The 15,690-nt window shown below is 43.8% G+C and overlaps 1 long non-coding RNA gene across 1 annotated transcript in view; it reads left to right on the top strand.

Annotated features, from left to right (window-relative positions):
* The window catches only part of LOC107970156 (uncharacterized), a 241,302-nt gene that overhangs the window by 22,135 nt on the left and 203,477 nt on the right, over positions 1 to 15,690 (top strand). The gene's annotated exons all lie outside the window — the stretch shown is intronic.

Raw genomic sequence — 15,690 nt, 5'->3', positions numbered from 1 at the left:
ACAGTCACTCTTTGTTCTTCTTCTTGGCCCTCTGGCAGAACTGAGCATCTTGAAGGTCTTGGGCAAAGTCATAGATACCAATTTTAGCAATTTACCACCATGAATTTTCTACACAGACAATAGATTATCAGAGTGTATCTGGCCCAAAGTGCCTGTGGTGGTATAATGAGTTATCACCAGAGTCACTAGAGAGATGATAAAATCATCCTGGCAGCCAGGATGGGCTGGGAACACAGGAGAGCATGCACAGAGTGTGTTACGTTGGTGGTGCATTTTCCCAGAGTGGTGCTTCTTTGTGACCCAGTGGCTCCAACATATCAGGAAGTTGGGAAGCTGGGAAGCTGGAAACACCAGTGATGATTCCTTTCCTGAGCCAGAGCACGCTGACAGCTGAGAAACCACACTTCTCTCATCTTTTCAGCCAAACCACGCTTTTGGTCCATTCTGTCACTCCTATCTCCCAATTAGACATCCAGAGTCCCCATACCACCTGCCGCTCTAGAAGACAAGCCCAGCTGCCCTGATGTGGACAGGGCTGGTGGAGGCTGAGCTCTCCCAGCCTGGAAGACAGTAAAAGAGCAGGTGAGCGCCCCAGAGGAGAGCAGATATTAACTGCTAGGAAGGGAGAGAGAACTGCCTTCCCTCAGAAAGACAGAGGGTTTATGAAGTTTCATCACTGGTCACTGTTGTTAGTTTGGGGCACTCTTTATAAAAGATATGAAGACTTTACATATGAAGTAGAAATACAAATTCCCATCTTAGGGAGTTGGTTTGGAGGCTGAATGAGAAAATATAGGGAAATCACATTACATAGTGTCTGGTATTTACTAAATGCTCAATAAGTGGTATTTGAGGAATGTAAAGAAGTGGTTAAGGTCACACCTCAGACCTAGGTTCAAATCCCAGCACTACCCTTTACCAGCTATGAGAGATAGGGAACATTATTTAACTTCTTAGAACAGCAGTTTTATGATCTCTAAAATTGGGTTAACTATATCTAACCCTTTGGGTTATTGTGAGTTTTAAGATAAAATATTATAAGTAAAAAGCTTTAATTCATAATAGCATTAGATTATTTTTGAAAATGCCTGAACAGAGGGCTCATTTTATGCTTTGTATTTTCAGAGAAAATACCCTTCGATAGGTCAGAAGGAGGTTCTGATTGGACCATCTTCAGATCTCTAAACTACAGTGAATCTAAGCTACAAGTTGACCTAGACTAGGGTCGGCAAATCTTTGGGCCAGAGAAAAAAAATATTTTGGGCCTTCTGGATCACAGTCCAAAAACACATCACAGGACCAAAAACAGTCATAGACCATATGTAAAAGAAAAAAAAAAAAGGGTGGCGCCTGTCTGTGTTGCAGTAAAACATTATTGACAAAAACAATGCCAGGTGTAGCCTGCAATCAGTTTGCCAGCTCTTAACCTAGTCATAAACTAACTTCACATGTAGGTACTGGTTGATGTGGAATGGTCAGGGGAAAAGTGGGACAGCCTTGATGCTCCCATACTCGTCCTCCATAAGATGTCAAGAACTAGGTATTCCACTATTAGAAAGTCATTCCATTGAATCAAGCATTGATCCATGGAGGGAAAAAAAGAGGTGCCTATCAAAATGCAAATAAAAGGAATAATTGATAAAGATTAAGCTTTAATTTGAAGTGGCATATAGTGTACCTTCCTGCTGACTGGCCTTAACTTAGCTGGAGGACACCCAGCACCTGCAGGAGGGACTATTGAAAATGGATTGAGCATGGGAAAAGGGGAACAGATCTGATCTTTCTCTCAGGTCTTCCACCTCCAATCTGTCCACTTAGACTCCTTCCCCTTCTATGTTATAATCCACTTCCAAGCCAAGATCCCTTCATCACAAAGAGCAAACCAGAGGAGTGGATCCTTCAACCCTTCTTTCTGAGATAGTGGGAGACTGCTTTCAACAACTCCTAAAGTCTGCATCGTCAGTTTCCAGTTTTTCCCTGTCTTAGAAGAGATGTGCAAGGGGACATTTCTTTGTACTCCATGCATCAGGACACAGGTTAATGTCGATGCTAGTATGGAAGTCTTTCTCTTCCCTTTCCAAACTCCCAATCCCACCTCACCTTCCCCCTCCCACTCATCCAGTGGTAGCCATGGGACAGGGATGAAAAAATAGGAGTAAGAATCAGAATTCAGGGTTGGCCTGGGGACATAGGCTATTTTAGTGTAAGGTCAAAGTTATGTTAGGGGTAAAATAGGAATTTCACTTGTGTATCTGGCATGGACTATTAGCTGTAGATTAATCTTTGAAGTATAGGATACAGTGGGCAGTGGAGTTGATCTCCCATTACTTTCTGGGTGATGGAGTAGCAAGGATATCTACTTGTGGAGATCACTCGGTCCAAGAAAGTGTAATGGGTTTTGCTCCCCAAGGGCAGCTACAGACACATCCTTTGGGTCAAAATAAGAAGCCCATTCCTGGGGCCCTACTAGATTGCCCTGTGCTCTGTCCTGTGGATGGTCCCACTTTCATTCCATCACAGAACTGTTGCTCACTGTCCTTGTTTCCCAGTGTCACCTTCTCTTTGGTTATCCACATCTGCAGTATCTCCTTATGCAAACCTTTCCAGGACCACCTGATGCTGCAGGCAGCTTCTTTTCCATGTACCTGTAGGACAGCATCCATTTCCCTTTCCTGGGGCCTCTGGTAGCTGGAAGGCACATCTATTTCTATGAATCTGCTCCTCCCCGACTTCAACTCCCACCTTCTCAGCACATTATCCAACACTAAGCATTCGTAGGTGCTCCATCAGTGTGTGTGGAATTAATTCGCAATTGACAACTTTAACACTTACATCACATGAACAATGGATCACCTTGCTGTGATGTGCCAGTTGAGGGGATACAGGAAAGCGCTGGAGAAGGCTGGGAAGAAGCCTGTACTAATACCTCTCCACCATGCCCCTGAAGCCCTGGGAGGGCGGAGAACACCGAGAGGAGATGGGAGTACATGGCAGTCTGGTCTCTGGGAGCTTTGAATCCTTCGGCACACCCTTTCTTCCCCCTTTTGCTGCTGCTTCCTGCCCTGGTGGCTGTATTTGTCAGCTCAGGCTGCGGAAACAAAACATCATAGACCAGGTGGCTTAAACAATACATTTGCTCATAGTCCAGAAGGCTGGAAGTCTGAGATCCATGTGCCAGCATGGTTGAGTTCTGGTGAGGGCTTGTGGATGGCCATCTTCTCTCTACATCTTCACAGGGCAGCAAGAGCAATCTCACTGTTCTTCTTCCTATAAGGCCACTAATCCGTTAAGGAGGGTCCCACCCTCATGGCATAATCTAACTTAAATTCCCTCTCAAAGGCCCTTGATATGGTTTGGATCTGTGTACCCACCAAATCTCATGTTTAATTGTTTAATTGTAATCCTCAGTGTTGGAGGCAGGGCCTGGTGGGAGGTGACTGAATCATGGGGGCAGAGTTCTCATAAGTGGTTTATGTGTTCTTTTGATAGTGAGTGAGTTCTCAAGAGATCTGGTTGTTTTAAAAGTGTGTAGCACCTTCCACCTCTCTCTCTCAGTCCTGTTGCTGCCACGTAAGAAGGCTATTCCCACTTTGTCTTCATCCATGAGTAAAAGTTCCCTGAGGCCTCCCCAGAAGCAGATGCTGCCATGCTTCCTCTACAGACGGTGGAACCATGAGCCAATTAAACCTCTTTTCTTTATAAATTACCCAGCCTCAGGTATTTCTTTACAGCAGTGCAAGAACAGACGACTACAACCCCATTTCCAAATACTATCCCATTGGGCATCAGGGCTTCAACATATGAATTTGAGGGAACACAAACATTCAATCCATAACGGTAGCTTAGAAACCTGTCTGGCATTTCGGAAATCCTCCAGCTGGATTTGACACAAGTGTAGATGATTTAGCAATCTAGTTCAATTATCTTTTGCTTAATTTAACTTTTTAAGCCACAGTGCAAAGAATGTATTAATTCTTGTGTACTCAAGTTAAGTGATAGAAAAATATTCTAGGATTCTTTCCTTACACTTAAGGTGATAGTCATTATTAGGAAGTGCTTCTTCAGGAAGGAGTTCAATTCCCAGGAATTGTGAGGGAGAGAAAGGGGGAGTGAGGCAGAAAAGGAGGGAGAGCTTGAATGTGGGGCATGACCAAGCTAGCCTCTGCTCAATATAATGTATTTAGATTGATGCAAAAGTAATCATGGTTTTCGTCATTACTTTTAATGGCAAAAGCCGCAAAAACTTTTGCACCAACCTAATACAACTGAAGGCTCCATGTCTCAGGACTTGCTTCCCAGAACTCCTAAGTACTCTTGTCTCACGAGAGTCCAGTGGAGAAGGAAGCAGGGAAAGGAGAAGAATAAATCCACCATGTCCTGCCTCCCATTGGTCAAATATCTGCCCACTGGGCATTAACTCCCAGACACTTTAGTATTGCAAATGTGTAGGTCCCACATTGGCATGCCTCCACAGCATCAGAAGAGCCTCCAGTCAAAAGGTGAGAGTCATGCAGTGTGGGCCAGGTGGCATGATCAGGTTGCACTTTCACTGGTCTCTGTAGTGGCAGCTGGAGTGGGAAAAGGGGCCCAAAGCCTTGGACAGAGGTGAAGCAAGAGGATGTAAGATGGTGCATCAGACTTGTCCTATATATGGAAACTTCCACCCTGAGTGTGGCTGCTCACTGACATGCACTTTCTATTATGCACTTATGCAGACATGAATTTTGTCTTTATTCAACAATTCATTTCTTCATTCATTCATTAATCAGTCCATGTACCACCCCAAAGACAGAAGTGCTTTAGCAATAAAGTAGTTTTGATTAAGGTATGTGCATTCTGCCGTATGTCAGACACTGAGATAAACAGAAATAACCCTGGCTTTCTGGAGTAACAGAAGCACCTTATTTACCATCCCGAAGCAAACTTAGGCTTCCTCCCTGGCTTTCCATCCCCTCCATCACTACCTCCACTCCTACTTGGGCCAATCACCACCGCTGGGCTTACAAAGAAGTGTTGAGGTGCCCACAAATCTCACACTGCAAGGCCCTAAGGCTGTGGGGTGGCCCTAGAAGAGGAGGCGTCCCTTCCAAGGAAGAAATCTTACCTGTGAGCTTGAACACTGTTTTGTACTACTACTTATCCCTCCTCCTGATGTCATCATGCCAGGGACACTCTGGACCAGATCATGGAATAAGGAGCTCCCTTGAGAGCAAAAGACCATGTGCCCAGCTTCCAGAAATGGATTCTGCAATATTAACTTAATCTCCAGAAGAAAAGCAAGTTCCGGGAGACTGGAAAAGCCTTAGTGTCTTAACATTTGAGGGCTGTCTGTAGGGAAGGGTTCAAAGGCAATCCTTGTGGATTAGGGAGAGACAGGAAACTAGTACAGGCATACCTTGTTTTATTGTGCTTCATGCTGTTGCACTTCACAGATATTCAGGTTATTTAAAATATATATAAATTGAAGGTTTGTGGCAACCCTGTGTTGAACACGTCTATCAGCACCATATTTTCAACATCATGTGCTCATTACATGTCTCTGCATCACACTTTGGTAATTTTTGAGAATATTTCAGAAATATTTCAAATGCCCCCTCCTCCACTTTTTTTGAGACAGGGTCTTGCTCTGTCACCCAGACTGGAGTACAGTGGTGCAATCTTGGCTCACTGCAGCCTCATCCTCTGGGCTCAAGCGATCCTCTCACCTCACCCTCTCAAGTATTTGGGACTACAGGCACACACCACTGCACCCAGCTAATTTTTTTGTAGAGATCTGGTTTCACTATGTTGCCCAGGCTAGTCTCGAACTCCTGACCTTAAGCAATCTGCCTGCCTCGGCCCCCCCAAAGTACTGGTATTATAGGAGTGAGCCACTGCACCCAGCCCAAACATCTTTATTATTATTATATCTGTTATAGTGATCTGCAATCAGTGATCTTTGATATTATTTTTATTGTTTTGGGGGGACAACAAACAGCATTCAATAAGACAGGGACTTAATAAATGTTGTGTGTTCTGACTTCTCTGCCAAATGGTTGTTCCACCATCTCTCTCCTCCTTCTCAAGCCTCTTTATTTTCTGAGACAGAATATTAAAATTAGGCCAATTAATTACTCCACAGCAGCCACTAAATGTTCAAGTGAAAGGAAGAGTTGCACATCTTTTACTTTAAATCTAAAGCTAGACATAGTTAAGCTTAGTGAGGAAGGCATGTCACAACCCAAGATAGGCTGAAAGCTAGACCTCTTGCAGCAGCTAGCGAAGTTGTGAATACAAAAGAAAATTTCTTAAAGGAAATTAAAAGTACTACTCCAGTGAACACAGGGATGATAAGAAAGCAAAATAGCGTGATTGCTGAGATGGAGAAAGTTTGAGTGGTCCAGATAGAAGATCAGACTAGCCACAACATTCCCTTAAGCCAAAGCCTAATCCAGAGCAAAGCTCTAATGCTCTTCAATTCGATGAAGGCTGGAGAGGTGAGGAAATGGCAAAGAAAAGTTAAAAGCGAGTAGAGGTTGGTTCATGAGATTTCAGGAAAGGAGCTGTCTCCATAATATAAAAATTCAAGGTGGAGCAGCAAGTGTTGATGTGGAAGCTGCAGCAAGATCTTAGCAGAAGATCTAGCTAGGATAAATGATGAAGGGGGCTGCAATAAACAGCAGATTTTCAGTAAAGACAAACTCGCCTTCTATTGGAAGAAGATGACAACCAGGACTTTCATAGCTGGAGAGAAGTCCTTACCTGGCTTCAAAGCTTCAAAGGACGGGCTGACTCTCTTGTTTCAGGCTAATGCATCTGGTGACTTTAAGTTGAAATCAATGCCCACTGACCATTCTGAAAAGCATAGGGCCCTTAAGAATGATGCTAAATATACTCTGCTTGTGCTCTATCAATGGAACTACAGAGCCTGGATGACAGCACATCTGTTTTCAGCATGGTTAACTCAATATTTTGAGCCCACTGTTGAGACCTACTTTTTAGAATAAAATATTTTTAATACTGCTCATTGACAATGCACCTGGCCACCCAAGAACTCTGATGGAGATGTACAAGGAGATGAATGTTGTTTCATGTTTGATAACACAACATCCATTCTGCCCATGAATCAAAGAGCAATTTAGACTTTCAAGTCTTATTATTTAAGAAAAACATTTTATAAGGCTATAACTCCCTTAGATAGTGATTCCTCTGATGGATCTTGACAAAGTAAACTGAAAATCCTCTGGAAAGAATTTATCATTCTAGGTGCCATTAAAAATATTTGTGATTCAGCAGGGCATGGTGGCTCACACCTGTAATCCCAGCACTTTGGGAGGCTGAGAAGGGAAGATCACCTGAGGTCAGGAGTTCGAGACCAGCCTGGACAACATGGTAAAACCCTGTCTGTACTAAAACTATAAAAATTAGCTGGGTATGGTGGTGCACACCTGTGATCCCAGCTACTCAGGAGGCTGAGGCAGGAGAATCACTTGAACCCAGGAGGCGGAAGTTGCAGTAAGCCAAGACCACACCACTACACCCCAGCCTGGGTGGACAGAATGAGACTCTGTCTCAAAAAAAAAAAAATGTGATTCATGATTCATGAAAGGAGGTCAAAATATCCACATTAACAGGGCTTTGGAAGAGATTGATTCCAAACTTCATGATTGTCTTTGAGGAGTTCAGGACCTCAGTGGAGGAAGTAACAGCAGATGTGAAAATAGCAAGATAACTAGAATTAGAAGTGGAGCCTGAAGATGGGACTGAATTGCTGCAATCTCGTGGTAAAACTTGAATGAATAAGGAGTTGCTTTTTATGAATGAGCAAAGAAAGTGGCTTCTTGAGATGGAATCTACTCCTGGTGAAGATGCTGTGAACATTGTTGAGCTGACAACAAAAGATTTAGAATATTTGTTCTATAAACTTAGTTGATAAGGCAGTGGTAGGGCTTGAGAGGATTGCACCAATTTTGACAGAAGCTCTACTGTGCATAAAATGCTATCAAACAGCATCACATGCTACAGAGAATCTTTTGTGAAAGGAAAGTCCATTGGTGCAGCGAACTTCATTGTTGTCTTATTTTAAGAAATTGTCACAGCCACCCCAGCCTTCAGCAACCACCACCCTGATCAGTCAGCAGCCATCAACATGGAGGCAAGACCCTTCACCAGCAAAAAGATTATGACTTGCTGAAGACTCAGAGGATCATTAGCAGTTTTTTTTTATCAGTAAAGTATTTTTGATTAAGTTATGAGCATTGTTTCTTAGCCATAATGCTATTGCACACTTAATAGACTACAGTATAGTGTAAATACAACTTTTATATGCACTGGAAAATCAAAAAGTTCATGTGACTTGCTTTATTGTGATACTTGCTTCATTGCAATGGTCTGGAACTGAACCTGCAATTTCTTCAACATATGCCTGTAATTCTTTATATATTTCTGTTTCATTTACTCATTATCTCATTCACTATGGGCCACCCTAACCATGCATGGCCACGTGCCATTATTTCCATGTCACAGATGTGAAAACTGAGGCTGAAGGATTAAACAACTTGCTGAAGCTCACATAGCCAGTAAAAGGGCTTAAACCCTGTCTGGTAAGTGCACATCACCTCTGTCCTCAGCCCCCAGTACTCAGTGGCCTGGCCTACTCTGTCCTGTCTTCTTCCCACAGACCTGTCAGCCCAGCCTCAGCAGCTGTAGATCCTTACCCACCATGTGGGAGGCAATGGTCCTTAGGACCCAGGGATTTCCCCTAAGGTACTTTAGCTCTGTCAGTATTGTGAGTGGGCAAAATGCCAGTGATCAAGGCTCCATCTTCCCCTCCCATGTCCTCTAGCAAGCCCCCTCCTTCTCCCTCACCTAGCACAGAGCCAATGCACTCCCAGTAAATTCAGTGTTTTTCCATTCCAGTGAGTGCAGCCTTTACTTTGATTTGGGTGCAAGCAGCTGCAGGTGCCTCAAGTCATCATGTGCTCTCTTTCCCCCTCGTTCCCTGCAATGTCATCCATGTTTACTTGCTGCTGTGGACTTTAGATTCTGTCAGCATGCCAATCGGTGGGGCCGCCAGACACCACAGCTGACAGTCAAATCTGTGATGCCGAATCCTTCTTCTGGAAAAAAGGGCTAAAGAGGTTAATACACTCAAGTCAGGATAAACACACCAGCTGTTAGAGTTTCTAATATTTAATATCATTATCAAATAAATAACTCAGGAAGAAATCACACACATACATACACACACACCACAAACACCCACAGCCGCTGCTTCATTTACAGTGGTTAAAAAAGAATATTCATAAATTATCTTAAAAGCCTCCACAATGGAGTAATGGCTGGGACACAATTAGGGAACATTTGCATATATGCTGCTGCCGGTCCCTGCCCAGAGACATCCTCCCCCAGGTCAGCCCTGGAGAGAGAAACTGGGGGAGCAGGAGGAAGGAATATGAGTTCACAACTATAGGCTTCCCTCTTGATCTGGTAAGATCTCAGCTCAGGCAAGCTTTGCTTCTGCTTTCAATGGCAGATTTCCCTCTGTTAAAAAAATATACCACACTTCTGTCTACCTACACAATTCAAGATAAATTCGTTTTGTTTCAGGAAAATATGTATTCAGACAAACAACATTAGTAATCAGTTTTGCGGATAATGGATTATTTAACTGACCAGTAAATAGTGTTTTGTTGTTGTTTACTCTTCAGTCTACTTTGTGTGTAGATATTAGCCAGATCTTGTAGATCTAGCCTTCTGATTCCCTAAACACTAATACTAAGGCTGAGCAGGACAGAATTTTAACAGCCTGTTAACTGTGTCAGGAAAGTGTGAGTCTACTTTTTTTTTTTTTTTTTTTTTTTGCCCCAGCTCACTGGCTGCTGTTCACCTGGGCTAAAGGAACAGAAAATGATGATCATCGCATTTGGGGATAAAATGAACATGGGCTAATTTTTTTTTAAGGCTCCAACAAAATGTTTTCCAGGTCACAAAGCATGGAACAAAATGAGCTCCGTATCTAGTTTATGTTGTATATTATAAGGGAAGCTGGTCTCGGTGACTCTGTTAAGGTTCCATGAGCATTTTTTGAGATAAAGCCTTCATTCCAAGGGGCCAGGGTTTAGCTATTTCCCTTCTCATCAAGCAAAAACCTGGCATCCCGTTTGTCTGTCCAGATGTATTTTTGTTTGGGTTTTTACGCTGTTTGATTGAGATCAAGTCATGAATTTCTGCTCTCTGGATGGGCAGAGGAATGACAATTTATGAAGTCTGAGGATGCATGTTGTTTAGCTCAAAAGCACAGCCAGATGAATTTTGGTGACAGGAAATGCTGCACTGCGTGGCCACAGCAGCCAATATCTGGGGCAATTTCTCTTTTACAGACTTTTGAAAATCAGAGCAGGAGGATATAGTTTTAATACTCTCTCATAACTGGGGCTGTATTGGGTGGGATGGATCAGATGGAAAGGATTCCAATAATTTAAATAGGACTTTGTTCTGTAAGACTTCCATCATAATTGTCCTGTTGACATTGTATCTGTGCAAAGGCTTACAGTGATGACTGCACTGTCCACACACTTTCCATTTAATGCTAGGAATGGCGGACAGGCAAATGGCTTCTGCCTTTCAGTCTTTGAGCTTCCAAATGGCTCAGTGCCTCCTTTGCTCACTCAGACATCTTCTAGGTGCCCAGCCAGGTTCCTGGGTTCTTCAAACGAGTTTTCCAAGTGTGTAGAAAATATGCAGCCAGGTGGCAGGGATGAAGGCAAGAAGAATGAGTCTCTCCAGACCCCTGGGGACACCCAGTGGGTGAAAAGGTGTCTCAGAGCTGCTCAGTGGTGGGTTGAGGGTGTTATTAGAGGGATGGAACCATGTCTGAAGTTGGGGGTGTTGGCTGGAGTTTAGATCTTTGATTATTTTTCTATTCAGATATATCTAGATTTGATAAAGTGAGACGAAAATGATTGTTAGAGTCATGAGGATGAAAAAGAATGAAGAGCAAAATGGTGGGTGGGAGAAAGGGAGAGGGAAAGGGGAGGAGGAAAAGAGGAGAAAAGGAAGAAAGAGGGAAAGGGAGAGAGAGGGAGGGAAGGAAGGAAGGATGACAAAAACCAAACTCAGTTCTCAAAGTCAGAGGTGCGCTGTCTCGGGCAGGGACTCTGCCTTGCATAAGCAGTGCCCTCTGCCTAGCGTGCTTTTCACCCTTTTGCACATCAAAAGCTCCTCCTCATGTCTGAGTCACAGATCAAGCCTTCCTGACAACTCAGCACAGAGTTTAGTGCACCCCTCTCCCCTCTGCCTCATTTCCTTTCTGCACTACGCTGTTTCTCTTTGCCTTTCTGTCTTCCCGAGGAAGGGAAACACATCTTTACTTCACAGCTTCCCCCAGCATCCTGGGCCATTCTGGGTTCCCATAAATGTTGTTGAATGAATGAATGAAAATAAGAAAAGTGAACGATGACTAGAGATGCATCAAATACTAGTGTAAATCCAAGAACTCTCCTATAATAAAGAAATTTAATTTCAATTAGATGCATTTGTGATCATTTGCTAATAACAATAGAAATAAAAATGTTGTAAGAATAAGTCAAATATGTGGTGCAGATGGTCACTCTCAAGAGATTTCTTTCCATGCTAATAATAGATGTTTATAATGCCCTTTCTAAGAATAGAAAATACCTGCCATTCATATTAAAATATAAAATTAATTGTATGCTATTAACAAGCTTATGAGCTGTGTGAGGACCTTTTTTGAACAAATACACACACAAGTATTTAAGATAACCCAGGCTTAACTAAGTAGGGAACTAGACAAATGTACAGTTTGAGAGCCATTAACCTAAAGGTAATTTTTTTACCTTTTTTTTTTTTTTGAGACGGAGTCTCTCCCTGTCGCCCAGACTGGAGTGCAGTGGCATGATCTCAGCTTACTACAACCTCTGCCTCCCAGGTTCAAGCAATTCTCCTGCCTTAGCCTCCCAAGTAGCTGGGATTACAGGCACCCGCCACCATGCCCGGCTAATTTTTGTATTTTTAGTAGAGACAGGATTTCACCATGTTGGCCAGGCTGGTCTCAAACTCCTGATCTCAGGTGATCCACCTGCCTTGGCCTCCCAAAGTTCTGGGATTATAGGTGTGGGCCACTGAGCCTGGCCTTAAGGGTAATTTTTGCTTTCGTTTTCCCATCTCAGTGACGAAGCTGCCTCTGGGAGTTCTTTGTACTGACCAGGTCAGCCCAAAAAACAGGAACCAAACAACGAGAGTCCCTTCATTTCTATCAAACTTTCACTTCCTTCCACTCTTATCACCTGACTTGATTCCCAGGAGACCCTTCCAAGATGAGGAAGGAACTGACTTTCCCTTTCCCTGATGGGAATACAGGAGTCCAGCGAGCTGATGGCACTTGCCCAAGGCAGGTGCTACAGAAGACCTAACTCATCCTCTAGTCTGCTGCTGCCAGGAAAAGGGTAACATGGACCCAAGGTCAATTCCGAGCAGGAAGAGCTCTATTCATGGGACCTGGTCCTTGACTCCACCTTCCAGGATGTGAAAAGCTGTAAAAAGGGGATGCTGAGCAGCTTTTCTGATTATCTTCAGGGTAATAAAGAAGAAAGGGAATTAAACAGAAGGATTAAAAATTAAACACCACAAAAAACTTCTGGTTGCTAGGATGGTTTTTAAAACTGGAATAAGCGAGTAAGATTCTTAGCGAGTTGAACTCTGCCACAATGATTTTCTTCCATAGAATTACAAATGTCTTAGGCTCCTTAGTGCTGATTTGCACTTCTTAATTCCCAACTCCAGGCAGGTGATGGGCAAGCAGGCACAGGAGCCTTCACTCTGAATTCCCAGCATCCCAACAGTTTAAGCCCCATGCTTTATTTATGTGAATTTTATCTTCATGTAGACATTTTGCTCTCCTTGCTGGAGAAGGTGGTTTCCCCAAACTGCTGCGAATGTTCCTTCTCTGTATATTTTATTCATACGAATCCGTTATTGGCCCATCCCTTCCTGAAAGAGCTGAAATTTGCCCTTGAGGCATCAGATGGAGTAGTCAGATTGTCAAATGTGTCCCCTAATTGAAGTGAACATTGGCACAATATTTGTCGACTGGAAATAAACAGCCCCAGTGAAGTAGCAGGTTTATCACCTTCATACACTTGTTCAGGTCTTGCTGAGAGTTGACGGAAACACGCAGAGAGAGAAGCTATTTCTCCAGGAAATGAAAACTTTGGCGGATCAGGGGAAAGGGATCTTTCTTAGACTTTGAATCTCCTAAAGCCAAGAACAGTGGCCCAGGGCAGTCAGCAGGGCAATCAGCAAGGTGAATTTCAGCACTCCTCTGCTGTCCTTTCTTCTCCTGCTCCCTTCAGGGGGCCTCTTCCTCCAGCACCCAAGGGCCCAGGATCAGCCTGCTTTCTCGCCTCCATCAGACCCTCTTTTAGGTTGTCCCTGCTATCAGAGTGTAAGGAACAAAAGATACAGGTGAGATGAAGTTCAGAAAGAGACTCAAATGACCTCCTCTATCTCTTCCCAATGCCTCATGAATCCTACAACCTCAGAAGCTCTAGTTCTGTGATACCATTCCAGCTGGCATTGGCCTCAGTCCTCCTCTGCCACATGGATGCCTCTGACAGCTTTTCAGTGGACGCTCTTGGGGACAGGGAGTCAGGGAGTCAATGCAAAGCCTTGAAAAAGGCAACCCCAGGTGCAAGCTGGAGTGTTGGTTCCTCTCAAGGTCATATCCTGGAGCAAGCAAGTGGAAGGGACCAAGCCATGCCTAAAGCTGAAAACCCGGCCTCTTCAAGAAAGGTTCCAAAAAATTAGAAGGGCGAGTGTCTTTCTCCAGTCTTGGTCAAGTCAGGCTTGCCCCCCCCACCACTTTCTTACTCCTCAAGAGACCAGTCAGAAGCAGTCCATTTCCTTCCATGAAATCTCCCTATAGGGGGCAGGGGTGGGATGTCTCTCTCACCATCCATGCTCCATGGCCTTTCCAGGATCTATTCCAGCAAGTTTTCAGGCTTCTGTGGCAGGCCTAGGCCACCAGCCCTTGGACACCCTCTCCACAGCCACCGAGGGAAGTGGTCATCCTGGTGCACCAAGCTCCTTTCAGGGAGATGGTGGATCCCAACCCTGCTTAAGTCTGGATGCAGGAGCAGGCCTGAAAATACTGACAAACACTGTAACCTTCCTTGGCCTTCTTGGGCGGTGACTGTTTTTTCTCCACTCCCTTTCTGATTAGGGAGAATAGATGTAGGGAGAGATGGAGACAGAACAATTCCATAGCGCCCCTAAGAAGGCATCTCTGCTCCAATCCCTCTCCAGGGAAAAAGACAGGAATCTCATCTCTAAGTTCCCTTTAACTCACCCTCATAAAACAGGTTGTGACCTCTCCCACCTCCGGTCAGGGCTAGGAGCTCCACTTGTTAGGGCATTGCCAGCTCTTCTCCCTCCTAGCACTTCCCTTAGATTTGAAATGGTCTGCTAATGAGTCTGCCCAGGGCCATTGAATTAGACCCTCTTGAAGGCAAAGGTATTGCTTTCACGACTGCATCTCTGGCCCCCAGTACAGCTCTGTCATAGACTCATAACATTTGTTGAATGGCAAAACTTCCCCCAACTCAATAGGCAAATAAACGTCAGGCACATAAGGCCACTCCTCCCTCTTTCCCAAGTCCTTACCCACTCTACCCTCGCCAGCCCCTCTCCCTACTACTCCCCTCCACCCCTCCACCAACCCACACCTGTAGCAGAATAAGTAACCAAAGTCAGCTGCACTAAGAAACTGGAAACCATTCCCTATCACCAACTTTTAGAAACACTATAAAAAAATTTTTATAATATCATTTTGTGGTTTTTATACTTTACTGTAAGTCATTTGTTCTTCACATTAACTTAAACCAAGTGATGATGGGGGTAGGACACTGTAGAGTTTCTGTATTTTAAGCTTGATCTCTACCTGTGGATTGATGGCTTTGTTTTGTTTTTAGGAATTCTCAGCCTAAGTGGACAGATTAGGAAGCTTGGGGGAAGTATCTTGGAGGTGGGGATATTTTAAAATTCAATCCATAATGTTAGCAAGTAGACAGCAACCTAGTAGGTTTAAGTGTTAGACCAGATCTGTAGCTGATAGTATCCAACTTCCCAACATGTCTTTCTGGGGATGAAATGGCATTTGTAGAAGCCCAGCGTTTGACCAAGGCTTGTTTAACGTTTTATAATAGTTTTTCTTTCCTCCCGAGTCTTAAAAACATGCAATTTGTCAGGGTCCCAGAAGAAGGCAAAACTAAGAAAGTGGTGATGAAGTTGCTGGGACAGGAAGTCAGTTGCTCTTCTTGTATTTGGGTGAAATTAATCAGTAACTCTGTTGACTTGTCATCAAGAGCACAAACCAGGCTGCCATCACATGGCACGTAAGACTTACCCATGCAACACTCCTTGAGGACTGGAGATGATGAGGGAACACAGGATTTTTCCAGTGTGCACTCTTACAGAAAGGCTGGAAATGTGTAAAATTACCTTGTGACATAAGTTCCCACATAGGAAAACCTTCCAGTCTTTTTCCTGTTCTTCTCAATGACCTCCTAGTGGGCAGATGTACGTTTTCTAATTTTTAATTCTCCTTGCTGTCTCTTTTGCAGCAGTTAATTTTACTGTTTCCTCATGCTTCAGAAGGATTTTTATTGACATAGTTTCTATAGTAATTATGTG

The sequence above is a fragment of the Pan troglodytes genome, chromosome 1 (genome assembly GCF_028858775.2).
Source record: "Pan troglodytes isolate AG18354 chromosome 1, NHGRI_mPanTro3-v2.0_pri, whole genome shotgun sequence".
NCBI lineage: Eukaryota > Metazoa > Chordata > Mammalia > Primates > Hominidae > Pan > Pan troglodytes.
This window is presented reverse-complemented; position numbering and strand designations above follow the sequence as displayed.